We start from the raw sequence: 14238 nt of genomic DNA, 5'->3' as shown, positions 1-14238 counted from the left end.
AGAGAGACAGAAAGCGAGAAATCACCCCCCAAGGGGAGATGGCCATGCTGCAATCCTTTCTCCTTCATTCTCCTATCGGGATCTTGGGCACACACACACACACATGCACCCGGCGTGAGTTTAAGCCACCAGGTCTGGAACTTGAACCATGTTTGGTTACATGGTAGTCAAGCAACATAGCCATTATGCTAACTGCTGGTCTCTTGTCCTCTCTTTTCTGATTACATTGGCCAAGACTGCAGCACTATGTTGAAAAGGGGTGGAGAAAGTGGATAACCTCTCTTGTTCCAGTTTTTAGTAGGAAGTTTTCACTATTTCCCCAGTTAGTAGATGTTACCTATGGATTTGTCATAAATGGCTTTTATCATGTTGAGAAATGTACATTCTATACTTATTTTTTGAGAGTCTTAATTGTGAAAGAATATTATATCTTATTGAATGCTTTTTCATCATCTATTGACAATATCTCATGTTTTTTGTCTTTCTTCCTGTCGATGTGATATGTTACACTTACTGTTTTGTGTATTTGAATCATCTTTGCATCTGTGGGCTGAGGTATATTCGATCATGGTGTATGATTTTTTTGAAGTTTTGTTAGACCCATTTTACTAGTATTTTGTTGAAGATTTAAAAATCTATATTAATCATAGCCATTGGTCTGTAGTTTTTTTTATGTTATATCCTTGTCTGCTTTTTGTCTCATGGTGGTAGAGTTTGAGGGAGTTCCTCCTATGGATCTTTTGAAATAGTTCGAGGGTGGATCAGCAGATGGTATAATGGTTACATGGCTGAATTTCCATATAGTCGATCATAGTTCCAGTCTCACATCTGGCTTAAAACTCATGCTGAGTGTGTGTGGGTACATGCCCAAACTCTTGAGAGGAGAAGAGATTACAATGTGGCCATCACCCCTGGTGGGGGGGTGATTTCTCACTTTCAGTCTCTCTGGCAAGTGCATGCACCTTATAGTAAAAAATTCTCAAAAAAAAAAAAGAAAAGAAAGAAAGAAAAAAGAAAGAGAAAGAAAGAAAGAAAGAAAGAAAGAAAGAAAGAAAGAAAGAAAGAAAGAAAGAAAAGAGAAAAGAAGAGAAATAGTTTGAGGGTAATTGGGATTTGGGGATTAATTCTTTAAAAATTTTAGAGAATTCAAAAGTGAAACCCTCAGGACCTAGACTTTTCCTTGCTAGTAGACTATTACTGATTCAATCTCATTGAAACTCTGGAGTCCATTCTACATTCCTTTCTCCTACATTCTCCTCTTGGGATTTTGGGCATGGATGCACCCTTCTGGCATGGTTTTCAAGACACTGGGTCTGGGACTCAAATTGCACAGTCAGGCATTTGGGGTCCAAACCACCTACTGGCCCTGTTGTCCTCATTTCTAATGTTTATCTTTTTTGTTGTTTTTGTTGACTCGGATCAAATTGGAGGCTTTGTCTTGGGTCAGAGATTTTTTTCCTCTGCATGGTCTAAGCTGCTGTTAATATTTTTCAGAAAGATTTTGATTTCCTGTATTGTACTCTTATCTCCAGAAGTTCTGTTTGATTATTTTTTAGGGTATTTATCTCTTGACAGAGTGCTTTCTTTATGTCATGAATGGTTTTCTCATGCCCTGAACTTGATTGTCTGTTTACTTTTGGATCTCATTGAGTTTTGTTATGATGAATAGTCTGAATTCCTTTTCTGACCTTTCTGGGATTTCTCGTGTTTTATCCATGGTTGGTGAGTAGTTAATGTGCTTCTCTGAGGAGGAGATATTTACTATTTTTCCATATTTCTTGCATCTCTGCATTGATTTGTAGGCATCTTGTAGAGTACTCATTTCTTCCTAATTTTCGAAATAGTTTTTTTTAAATTTAATTTATTTCTTTTTTTGTTGAAATAGATTTTTTTAATTTAATTTATTTCTTTTTTGTATATACATTCAGTCACATTGTCTAGCTTACAATGTGAGCATTTCAATATGTGAACATTTCTCCCCAGTCCCGTTGATCAAAATATGTGAGGCTAGGGGTTGGGGAGAGAAAGTTCTATGTCTCAAGTGTACCCCTGGCAAAAGAAGGGGCCGGAAGCCAGCTGCATCTTTCAGATCAGCACAGGGCTTGTGGAGCCTGTGCATGAGACAGTTCAGGTAGATCTAGAAAGACTGAGCTGTGGGTAGCATCAGTTGAAAGAGGTGGCCATTTCCTTTGAGTCTGAAGGAAGGGAGAACTCAGGCCTGCGCTGCCTGCCAGACAGGAGTTAGTGATGGAATTGCTCAGTCTGTGTTGGATAAGGGGAAGCACTTTTTTGCATCCTCTGCTACCATTGGGCTTTGAGGTCTTGCTCATAAACAGAGCTCCACCTGCTATTGGCTTGCTGGATAGTGCAGTGTGCTTGCTGCTTAGGGTGAGAATGGGGTGGGAGGTTGATGATTTTTTCTAAAGCTGCAGCACTAAGATGTGTGATAGCTTCAGGCCAGTTTTGATGTTTTTGTGTAGTTGGGTAGGGCCAACATCTGCCCTGGGAGTCTGGACTCCAGAGTTCAAAGGAGAGTTTTTCTTGTTTTCTGCTCAGAAAGATATGTGTTGGGGCGGGGGGGAGGTGGCAGGTAGGAGAGCTTCTAAGGAGCCTGATCCGCTTCAGGCAGTTGACTCCTCTTTACATTTCCATGTAGAAATTACATTTTCAGAGGTTCCTGTAATGATTTTCTTGCACTTCATCAGTCTAGCCACACTCCTGAGGCATTTATTAGCCTTTCTTCCCAGAGAGACAGTAGGGTAGATATTTCTAGTGGGCTGTCTTGATGCTTCCCCTTGAATGGAACAGTGGTGGTGTACTCATGCCATTCCTTCTGATAAGTGTCCACCTCAGGCTCTGGCACCAAGACCCTACTGGGCTCTGAAGCCCGAGCCTCCCTGGCCTCACTCCACCTCTCTGGTTTGCTCCCAGCTCCTGGCTGAGCCACAGTCTGTTCAGCCACTCCAGCTTGTGGTTCCAGTAGGGTCTGGGCTGAGGCGGTGACAGCTCCCTTCTGGAAAATATCTTTGCTCCCTGAATCTTGGGTCCTGGAATGGGGCCTCACTGCAGTCTGCTTGGTCTCTCTGAGGCTTGGGGTTCCAGCAGTGCCCAGGGTAGGGAAATGACAGTTCCCTCTTTGACAAGTATCATAGTCCCCTGGCCCTGGATCCCGGAAGCAAGGTTGTGCCAACTCTCTCTGACTCATAGTTCCAGTGGTATTCAGGGCCAGGGAGGTGACAGCTCCCTTACAGGCATATATTGTCATTCCTCAGACCCCAAATCCTGGTGACAGTGCCATATTGCAGCCTTCTCTGTCTCTCCCTGGCTCCTGGTTTCAGCAGCGACTGAGGAAGGGAGGCAACAGCTCCTTCCCTGACAAATACAACAGTTCCTGGGCCCTGAGTCCTGGCTGTGAGTCTGCACCGTCCAGCTTGGCATGGAGGGCAGGGCAGGGCTGCTCCTCAGGGTTTCTTCCCAAGGAAAATTTTGAAAGTCTCTCAAGATGGAAGCAGTTTAACCCTGTACACCGAGGAGCACTGGGGAACAGTGGCTTCTCCACCGGGAGAGCTCGCCCACTCTCAAGTCCTTGCACAGACAGACCCACACTTGCTCACACATGTACACACATTCACCCTTGCAATGCTTACTCAGACACAAACTTGCACACTCACCCACCATTACCTAGAAGCTGGGCATTATTTTTCAAAAACAGGCAACTTTTATTGTTTTGGATTGTTTGGATTTCACTGTCTAAAGTGAAACCTTTAAATAAACAGGGCTTTGAATTCATAATACAAAATGCTAAGTGTTAACATTTCATTTATTGAACACCTTCAGTGCCCCGGGAACTGGGCAGGGTGATGGAATACACAAAGGTAAAGGCAAAGCTCTTGACTTGCAGAAACTATCACACACCCGTGTATCGCAGACCTCTGCAGTTGTATGTTGAATACACAGACACATAGTGAAAACACCATCTGTAAAGTCATATGCCTTAGAACATAGCATCAGTGCTGTGAAACATAGCATTAAAGCACAGCATCAAGGTGACAAACTGACCTGTAGGCTAAGCTGTGGGGGCATCAGAACCAACTCCTCTGAGCTCCACTGTGGATGTGAATATATACCATTTATACTAGGGGTAAACATGCTTTTTCTAGAGATGCTCGATTGCTGTTAGACTCAAGTTCAATGCATTGCTTTAGATAGTTCATTGTGTCCAGGACTCAGAAACAGGATTAAAAACCACAGGGACTTGGGACCAGCAGTTAGTGTAATGGCTATGTCATTGGACACCCATGTAGTAACCTCTCAAAAAAAAAAAAAAAAAAAAGAAAAAGAAAAGAAAAGAAAACCACAGAGACTGTAAGCTGTGAGTTTCAGTTATATGCATCCTAAAGTAAAAAATTGCTTATTGGGTCCACAGAGACTAGTAGTATATGTTTTCATTTTTATTTTTATTTTATTATGCAGTGCCAATCTTTGCTAGATATTATGTTGGTGTTGGTGATAGAAACAGTATAATCTCAGGACTAGCAGATGGTGTAATGGCTACGTCGCTGGACTCCCATGTAGTCCAACCACTGTTTGAGTCCCGGACCCGGTGGCTTAAACTCACGCCAGGCACGTGTGCATGCATCCCCAAGATCCCAGGAGGAAAATGTAGGAGAAGGGATTGTGGCTTGGCCATTCCCCCTGAGGGGTGATTTCTCCTTTCTGTCTCTCTGTCTCTTGTTAAAAGGGCAATGCCCCTAAAACAAAAACCTCCCCAAAAAAAAAAAAAAAAAGAAAAGAAAAAAAAGAGAAAGAAACAGTATAATTTTTGTCTTTAAAGAATTTGTAGCCTAGTAGGAGAGAGAGCTTTATGAACAATGATTGACATATAATTTAGTTAGTGCATCCTCAAGTACAACAAGGATCAATGTAGTGTACTGTGGGCAGTTAAGGCAGAGCTTCCAATCCAAGGGGAAATGACTTGCAAAAGATTAATCAGAAATGATAAGCAAAAAAAAAAAAAAAAAGAAAAGAAAAAAAAGAACCAAACAGACAAACAAAAGAAACCCCCAAACCAACAAATGGAAAAAAAAACCCTCAAAAATATATTTAGGGATCAGCAAGTGGCAATAATGGTTACATTGATTGCTGGACTCCCATGTAGTTGACCACGGTGCAAATCCCAGACTTGGTGGCTTAAATTCACTCTGGGTGTGTGTGTGTGTGTGTGTGTGTGTTTGTGTGTATGCCCAAGATCCTGAGAGGAGAATGGAGAAGTGTTTGCAATGTGGCCATCCCCCTAGGAGGTGATTTCTCACTTTCTGTCTCTGTCTCTCTGTTTTTCTGGTGAATGTATGCATCCTTGCAGAAAAACTCTCTCTTGAAAACAAATCAAATCAAAACAAAAACAGAAATCTTTTTAAAAAGAACCTGAAAGGGGGGGAGAGATCCATCTTACTTGACTAGTTAGGGGGGAAAAAAAAAAGAAAGGGAATGAGAAATTTGTGCAAAGGATCAGGCAATGAAGAGCCGTTGGAGCAAATACTACGGGCAATACAGTAGAGTTCCTGATGACCAGAATGGCCACTTGTTTGGCAATTTGGTTCACCAAGAACGGATCACTAGGACAGCTTGTGTGTAGGCATCGGTGTGCCGCAGGCTATGGTACAAAATGAGGGTCCTGGCTGTCCCCTCTGTAAGGGTGATTTCCAAAAGTTGGCGGAAAAAATGAAATAAAAATGGGAGATTCTTTTGGTGCAAATATTTTTGAAGTCCATGCATAGCTTTTGTATACTATGTGCTTTCTGTAAACTTATTGTGTGTTCTCATAGTTCCCTGTGTTTCCTCTGTCAGTGCGTTTGTCATAACTCACCACAAAAGAACCTTTTAATAGTTCCACCTCCCCTGTGTGCTTCTGGAGGGCAGGGGCCATGTTTCATTTGCTTTTGCATCTATATTTGTTACTATGGGAGCAAACACATTTACAAGGCAGACAACGCATATTTGTTGCATGAATAAGTCATCAATAAGACTGGAGTTAGATTCAATCAGGGGAAAATCAGTCTTATTTTGAAGTGTTACTTCTTTTTCTGTGTAGGAGGTTGAGTCATTTCAATGCATGCTATCGAATAAAAGTATTTCACATGTTATTCTTTTCTTGGCTTAATGGTTTAAATCATTTGGGATATTTTAATAATCAAAAGCATAATAGCTTAAGAATAAGATAGCATGTTCATGGAAAAAGCCCCCTTCCTTCGTCAGAGGATTCCGCTTTTACCGTCATGTGGAGTGAAGCCCGTCTGCAGAAAGCAGCCACCACAACAGGCCTAGAGACCACAGTGGGGTCAGAGGACACCTGAGTGTGTGCTGTAGGAGGAGTGGAGACAGGCAGATTCCCTGACTCAGCAGCATCTGCAGGATCGGGAGGCAAAACATTTGTTACAAGCTGAACGTCGGTGTCTCTCTCACATTCAATATGTTGAAACTCTGGCCCTGAAAATAAAGTGTTATAACAGAGGTGGGGCCTCTGGGAGGTGATTAGCTGAATGATATTAGTGCCCTTATAACAGAGGCCCACAGAGCTCTTTCCTTCAGCCAGGGGAGGACACAGTGAGAAGGCATCATCTACCAATGAGCAACGGAACTCTCGCCCTACACTGACCCCTATCGCACCTTGATCTTGGACTGCCCATTCTCCTGAACTGTGAGGAAAAGCCAGTTGTCTGTGGAATCCTGTGACAGCAGCCCAGATGGACTGAGAATCCTGTGGCAGCAGCCCAGATGGACTGAGACCCTATACAGAGCATAGTCCACTTGGTTCCACTGTGTTAGCCTCAGTCTCACAGCCGTGTGCTGCCCACGTCAGCAGTGCCGTCTTGAGAGACCATATAGCTTAAGATTGGAATCAGAAAGTGTCCTACTTTCAGTTCTGCCATTTTTTCCCTAGGGGATCTGAGAAGTTCTCCTCTCTGGTCAGCAACAGATTTTCTTACCTGTAAAATGAGAACATTAGGTATTCTTTGAGGATTCAGATATGGCAGAATTGGAACAACTGATGTGTGGAAACACTCGGCATCATTTCTGAATGTACTTACTGGAAGTCCACAGAGCTCTTCCCACCACAGTCTTTCCATTAGCTCTAACCTGGTCCTGAGCTCTTCCCCACCTGCAGCTCACCCAGCTCCCTGCATGGCTGCCTCTGTCTCTCCTTCACTCCTCACCTCACCCTGAGCATTACTTCCTAAGGGACAGCTTCCCGGTTACCCTACCTAAACTTGTAGTCATTATCACATTATCCTTTTTATTTTCTCCATGACACTTTTCACCATCTAAAATCACCTTGATTATTATTATTATTTTTTTGGTCTGTTTATGGTCTCTTTACTCCTAGTAGGAAATAAGGTGCTTAAAGTTGAGTGTCTTGTCTGTCAAACATACCACCATATTCCCAAGCCCTTAAAAAAGAACCTGGACATAGGATGTACTCCATAAATGCCTTTTGAATAAATACCGTAATGAATGCAATTGACATTTCTCTTACTACCATTTTGAATTTTTTAAGACATTTCCTATCATAGTATGATTATTTTCTTTTTCTCCACTTGAATAAAAACTTTGGCACTTAATATGCACAATTTGTAATAAGTTCACAAAGGTGATAAACATGCCCCATCTATGCCTGTGGGTGTTCTTTCTATTTGGGCAGAAAAAAGCCGAGATGATACGGAGGAGGAAACCAAAGAACATTCCGTGTGTACCTAACATTTATCAGTGTTGTAAATTTCTCTAGTAGGAAAAAAAAAAAAAAAGACCAAGTTAGTTTAATTGGATCCAGTCTCTGAGCACCTTTTCCTCCATGTTCCCCTAAAGAGAAGAAAGATGGAGAAGGGACTTGGCCAAATAATGATTTAAATCTAATCAAGTATTTCTGGGGTGCCAAGACTAGAGGTTGTTGAGGTTTCTTTCTCTTTTGCTGAGGTGAGTTTTCAGTTCAGGCACATGCACTGGAATGGAAGAGCAATCAGTTACAAAGAATAAATACATTTGGTGTCTGTCTCTGGTGGAAAAATAATTGAAAGCATGAGTGTTGTGCGGTTTCTCTAAAACTTCAAAAGTGGACGTAATCACAGAAAGGGGAATGCCATCTGTTTGTTGTTAGGATCGTGTTTTATTTTCCTGCTTATACTTTCAAGGCATTCAGTGGACTTCGCTTTTTACAAAGAAAATTAATTATTATTTATTCTAGGCTTACGTTAGTGATACGTTTCCTCATTTCTGCCTTCCCATTACTAGTAGAATGGTGTGAGATAATAAATGAGAACCATTTGGCATCTAATCGCACTCACCCATTCTTAGAAACTGCTCATTGGCCAAAATCATCAGTGGAAACCCGACTCAGAAAAGAAAACATCTATCTTTTGTAACTCTAATAACATGTTGGCAGGTTTGCAAAGTTTGGTAACAATAGCTTTTGTCCTGCGAGTCTGAGGAGCGCATTGTCAGATAGAATTTATAGGCTGTTTGCCCTCAACACATCTATCTTAGCATTTGTGCAGTCCCTGATGTTCCGCAGTAAAGGGAGAAAATGGACGATATAGAACTTCGGAACTTAAATCTCAGACCCAGGGAAGTGCAGAGATGTGCTGGAAGTGACGAAGCAGCACTGTGCCTTAGTGGCTGACTGGGGGCTGGTGTCCAGCGCTGATTCCTGGCTCAGCAGCTGCTTCCCTGCACAAATGTTCTAGCCTAGTTCGTGTCTTCCTGTAAGGGATGGAGGTAGCTCCTGTGAAGCCATGAAGGCCTTCAGATGCAAATCCCCAAATACGTATTTAGGGCAGTCTACATTGGAGGCTGTGCGAGGGAAACCGGCTCATGGTTTACACATAGTATTGGTTATTTGGTGTTTTACTCCTTTGACAGTACATCGAGCTTAGCCTATTAACTGTTTATCTGTAAACTTAAAGACAACTGTGTATCAATTGCGTCTTTGCCATATGAGGGTCAATTATTAGATGCCAGGGGTACGAACGAAGTATCAACCCTTGACTTTAACTTGTGACGCAGAAAGAATGGGCAGAATGGCACGAATGAGGACGTCGCTCCTCTGTGTCACTGCTCTTCTGTTCGCTTGCTTGCTTTCCTCTGCTACATTGGCTGTTTTGAGTCAGTCTGCTTCGAGGCCTTTTATTCTCTTTCCTCTACTGATGCTTTCAATGTCGGGGTACCCCGGGGCTCTCTTAGTTCTCTGTTTTATGGTTTTTCTCTTTCAGTATGGTCTCATCCATTCCTGTAGGCGCTCTTACCATCTCTAGCAGGAACTATTAACCGAGGACCCGTGGGTAAACTTCAGGGCATGTGACTCCTCTCATATGCGAATCTGATATACATGTCTGTAGCTTTTGCCAGGTTCACCAAGGTGACCCAGACTTTGCAGCCTGCTATTGTGGGTGATTCCTAGGTCTCCTCTTTCCTGGAACACTAGATGCCATGTGTGACTCTCCTCAGGGCACGATCTGCTGATTTCGCAGCTGCTTAAAGCTTACGAGGTGCGTGCTTACTGATGGCGGTGCGCCTTCCTCTTCTGACACTCCCCTCCGTTCTCCCCATGTGTTCTTGTGGTCATCAATACTGTCATCATATGGTCATCAACACCATCACCGTCCACTAGTTTGCCCAAGCCAGACATCAGGGATTTCCAGATTCTTCTCTTTCTCTCAATCCACACACGGAAGTCCTGCAGGTTCCTTGTCCAAAACCTCTCTCACACTGATTTCCCTCTCCACCTCAAACACCGCTGCTGCTCCCGGCTGTCGTCGTCCTTCATTTGAAGCAGCAGCCTCCCGTCTGGCCTTCCTCTCGTCTTGCTGCAATCTATTTTCTAGACTGTGGCTAGAGTGTGTTCCCTGAAATGAAATCTGATCACATTGTCTGGCGTAGGCGCCGTGTGTGGCTTTTCAGGAACTCCAGAGTTCACCATGACAAGGATTATTAGCCTTTCATAATTGTTTCATGCTCCGCCTCCAGTGTCGTGCCTCGCTTAGATCTCTTACTCTTTAGCCACGCACTTCCTACAGCTCCCCAAACATGCCATGTTCTGTTTCATCTCCTGTCTCAGCTCCCACCCTCTTCCTCCAACCTCCCTGCACCAACCTTCCCATCTTCTCACTCTTTAGAGTAAATGCTGTCCCTCTATCATGTCCCACTTCCCTGGAGAGGGTGGCTCTGACTTTAATAAGACGTCCCCGCAGCATGTCCCCTTACGTAGCATCTCCCCTCTTATTAGACCCTGGATTGACTGCCCTGTGGTGAATCATGCGTCCTTCTTCTCCAAGGACTAAATCTACCGAGGCCTGGGCTCAAGCGTATCGGGTTTACTGCTGTATTCCTAGTACCTAGGCTCTGCAACCACTCAGTGATGAATTAAAACCAGTCTGTTTGGGGCAGTCACAGGGATGAAGAGAAGTCACGCCACTGACTACTACAATGTACAGTAGGAGATCCTAGTGTAAAAGCCAACATTGACAATGGGGAGAAGGACAAGGACAGGCTCCGTTCTGGGCTGACTGAATGGCAGCTGCTACCTTTGCCCGTTGGTGATAAGGCAGAGCCAGCTGGACACGAGGCCAGGAGAGGCGAGGTGTATGTACAAACCCACGTTCTTGAGTACGACTTCAACGACTGGCTCTGGACTTCAAATACATGGCTATGAAAGAAAAAGAAAGATTTGGCTACCAAGTCAGCATCTATTCTGGTATGAACACTTAGCAAAAAGCAAGACCAATAAAAAAAAAAAAAAGAAGAAAGAAAAAAGAAATCTAAAAGATTAATACAAAATAGGTAGGATCAAAGAAGACAGGATGGAAGGAGTCTGAACACTTTCAGTGTTTTATTTTATTTTATTTTTTGCCAGTGGCCTGCCAGGGAACATGTAGACTTTTAATGCCACGTCAGGGCAATAAAAATGAAATGTCCCACCATCTTAAAAGTTTGGGACTTCTAATAGAATAAGCATTTGATTAATGAAACAACATGTACTATAAAGAACAAGGGATCATAAAAGGCTGGTTTTTAACAGCCTAAGTACCTTTTGCAGCTTGGAGTCTTTTATCACCTTGTAAATCACCCCTGGAGAGAAATAACCAAAGTGAGACGAAGTGGACTTCCATTACCTGCCTGTCCACTTTGGGACCTTGGCCCTAGTTCCTCCAACAGATTGTCTTTGCTCACACTGTGTGGCACCTTGCCTTTATTACGGGGAAGGGAGGCTGGCACACCGTGGTGGTCCTGCTTGTCATAACTGTCTCAGACCCCACATCCCCCAGACACTCTCTCCTCTTCCCTAATGACCTATTCTGGTCATGCATGCTTTTGTTGGTAGACATATATATATATATATATATATATATATACAAACTTGACTCTCTCGCCAACATATATCTACCCAAGTGGCCTCAAAACCAAACTCAGGGTGAGAAAAATCTCGCTTTGATCTGTGCTTCACAGGAACGATAAGGTAAACTAGCCTTTAGCACCAGTACTTTCTTTAGGTCCCATTTGACATCTGGGGCAAATAGATTTATTATTATTATTTTTTACATTTACTAATTCATTGCAAAGTATATTACAGGGATAGAGAGGAATAGATACACAGAGCAAGGCGTATGCAAAGAGGTGTGAAGGTTCCATACCCTGTTTGGGTACACCCTCTCCAGAAACCTCCTCATGGTGAGCTCTCTGGAAGCTCTGTTAATGGGCTAAGAACAGAGGTCTTAGAACAGCCACTGGGCGGTGAACTGGTACCTGTCTGTGGTCTGTTGGGTGCTGGCCACTGACCAGTGCCATCTGCCCGGGCCATGCAGCAGGGTGTGGGTGGTGGGTGATTGAGCCCAGCTTCCTCTGTGTTTGCAGCTGCTCCCCATTGCTGGCATTGCTGCCTGGGCTCTGCTTCTTGTCAGATCAGTGGTGATATTGGATTCTTGTGGGAGAGTGAACCCTATTGCTGTGTGACTGCTTCATTGCATATTGTAATGTGGTAGTGGTGGAAATAGGGTGCACAGGAGATTAGGGTGCACTTGGGTCATCCCAGGAACACATCTCCACCCATCTGTGGAGGGATCATCTTTCCCGAGTCTGGTTCCTGGTCCTGGGAAGGTTGGAGACTGATGATTTGGAATCAAATGGTCTTGGGGATTATCCTTGCTCTATAATGGAAATTATTACTTTTTTCTTTATAAGCTAGACATTTTTAAAAAATACTTTTGCCATAGAGTGCTTGTGCTCACTGGATAGAGACAGAGACAGAGAGAAGGAAAGTGAGAAATCATCTGCTATAGGATGACCATGCTGCAGTCTCTTCTCCTTTCTCCTCTCTAGATTTTGCGCACTCATGTACATATAGCACACACGATTCCCAAGCCTGCAGATCTGGGACTCCAACTGTGGTCAGCCCTGTGGGAGCCCAGCACCCTTAACCACCATGCCACCTGCTGGCCCCCTAGACATACTGTTTTTTAATGTTGATTAATTTACTGTCCATAAAAGAACTTCATAATCCTCATAACAAACTTAAAAAATAGAAATTTTTTAATGATACAAATGATCTACAATCCAATCTCTTAGACCTAATATTTTAAGCATTTGAATTCATATCCTGTGTGTAAGGATAAGCACACATATATAGTTCTATACATCTACCTGCCCATATATTTGCATGCACACACACATTTTACGTGGATGTATTAGAGTAAATGAATTTTATAAGGACTTCAACTCTCTATCCTCCTGTTACAGTTGCAACATTTAATTCCAACATTAGTATACTATGTTACTTAGCATAAACCTTTTAAGTGTTTTGGTTTTAAATGTGAAGCGTCATTCAAAGAGAGACACCACACTGAAGACTCTAAGAAAAACACTGGTTTGGGGATTAAGCAGCTAGTATACTTGTCAAATAACAAGAACAAATAAAAAAACCCTGAACAGAAACAAAACAACAGTAATTATCACAAAATCCAGAGTAATACTCCTCATGTATAGCATTTATGAGGAAGGAGAATATCTTTTGTTTTTTTTTGGAGAGGTTTTTGCTATAGGGTGCGTGCACTTGCCAAACAGACAGAGAGAGACAGAGAGATAGAAATCCCCCCCCAGGGAGGAGGGCCACGCCGCAATCCCTTCTCCTCCATTCTCCTCTTAGGATCTTGGGCATGCATGCACACGCGCCCGGTGTGAGTTTAAGCCACCGGGTCCAGGATTCGAACTGCGGTCGACTACGTGGGAGTCCAGCGACATAGCCATTATGCTAACTGCTGGTCCCGAGAATACCTTTTGCACACATAAACTATTTTCCATGCAGACTAGAGGAAATAAAAGAACTAAAAGTTTTTACAAATGTATACCTTTTTGCTATTTGGCAATGGTAAAAATTTTTCCATTAGGGAAACAGGACCTCAGATTTTATAATATTTGTACTTATAGGAGTTAACATCTATCTAATGTATAATACATATGGTGGACTTTAAAAATTCATGGAAAAATGGAATTAAAGTGTAAGTGTATTTTGGTGCCTCCAAAGTTGAAATCCATACAGTTTTTTCAAAGTATATATTTTTATGAGTTTTTTGAAGATACTGTGTATTATTTCCCTACCCAAAGTATATTTCGGGGCCATTTCGCAACATTATTTCTGCATCTAGTCTACCAAATTTATTTATATGGTTCTTGAAAACATTGGACGGTTCAATTTGGTTTTTCTATTTCTGTTAAAAGTGTGTGTGTGTGTGTGTTTGTAGTGTAATTTAATCCATTGAAGTTTCTCCCTCCCATCCCCATGGCTTATTGGATGATCCTAAAGTAATTTAATCTTTTTTGTTTATTATAACTTGTTATGTAAGATGATAATCCCAAGTTCATTTTCACCTCAGGAAGCAGATTACCTTCAATGAGTGATGTAGAACACCATTAGAGTGAGACAAGAATTCAACTTAAAAAGTGAAGAGATAGTGCATGGCTGCTAAAGTGCTTATAAAACCTACACACTTTAAAAATACAATACTAAAAACACTACTGAACTAAAAGAAGGCACTTCATTTATATATAGGTTGTAGGAACTGACCTACTCATAACTTGAGGAGACACAACTACCACCTTATTTAAACTTTTGAAGTTTCAGGACATGTTGTCCAATTAATATAGATCTCTATTTATAAAGTGTAGGTCAAAGGAGGCCAAATGATTTTCACAAAA

The 14238-nt window shown here is 42.4% G+C and overlaps 1 pseudogene; it reads right to left on the bottom strand.

The window, feature by feature from the left end:
* Nucleotides 1-1822, bottom strand: part of LOC102501659 (60S ribosomal protein L7 pseudogene) — a 3871-nt pseudogene extending 2049 nt beyond the window's left edge.
* Between the last annotated feature and the right edge of the window lie 12416 nt (nt 1823-14238).

This window comes from Tupaia chinensis, unplaced genomic scaffold (genome assembly GCF_000334495.1).
Source record: "Tupaia chinensis unplaced genomic scaffold, TupChi_1.0 Scaffold000271_1, whole genome shotgun sequence".
NCBI lineage: Eukaryota > Metazoa > Chordata > Mammalia > Scandentia > Tupaiidae > Tupaia > Tupaia belangeri.
The sequence above is the reverse complement of the archived record's forward strand: the minus strand, read 5'-3'. Positions and strand labels throughout refer to the sequence as shown.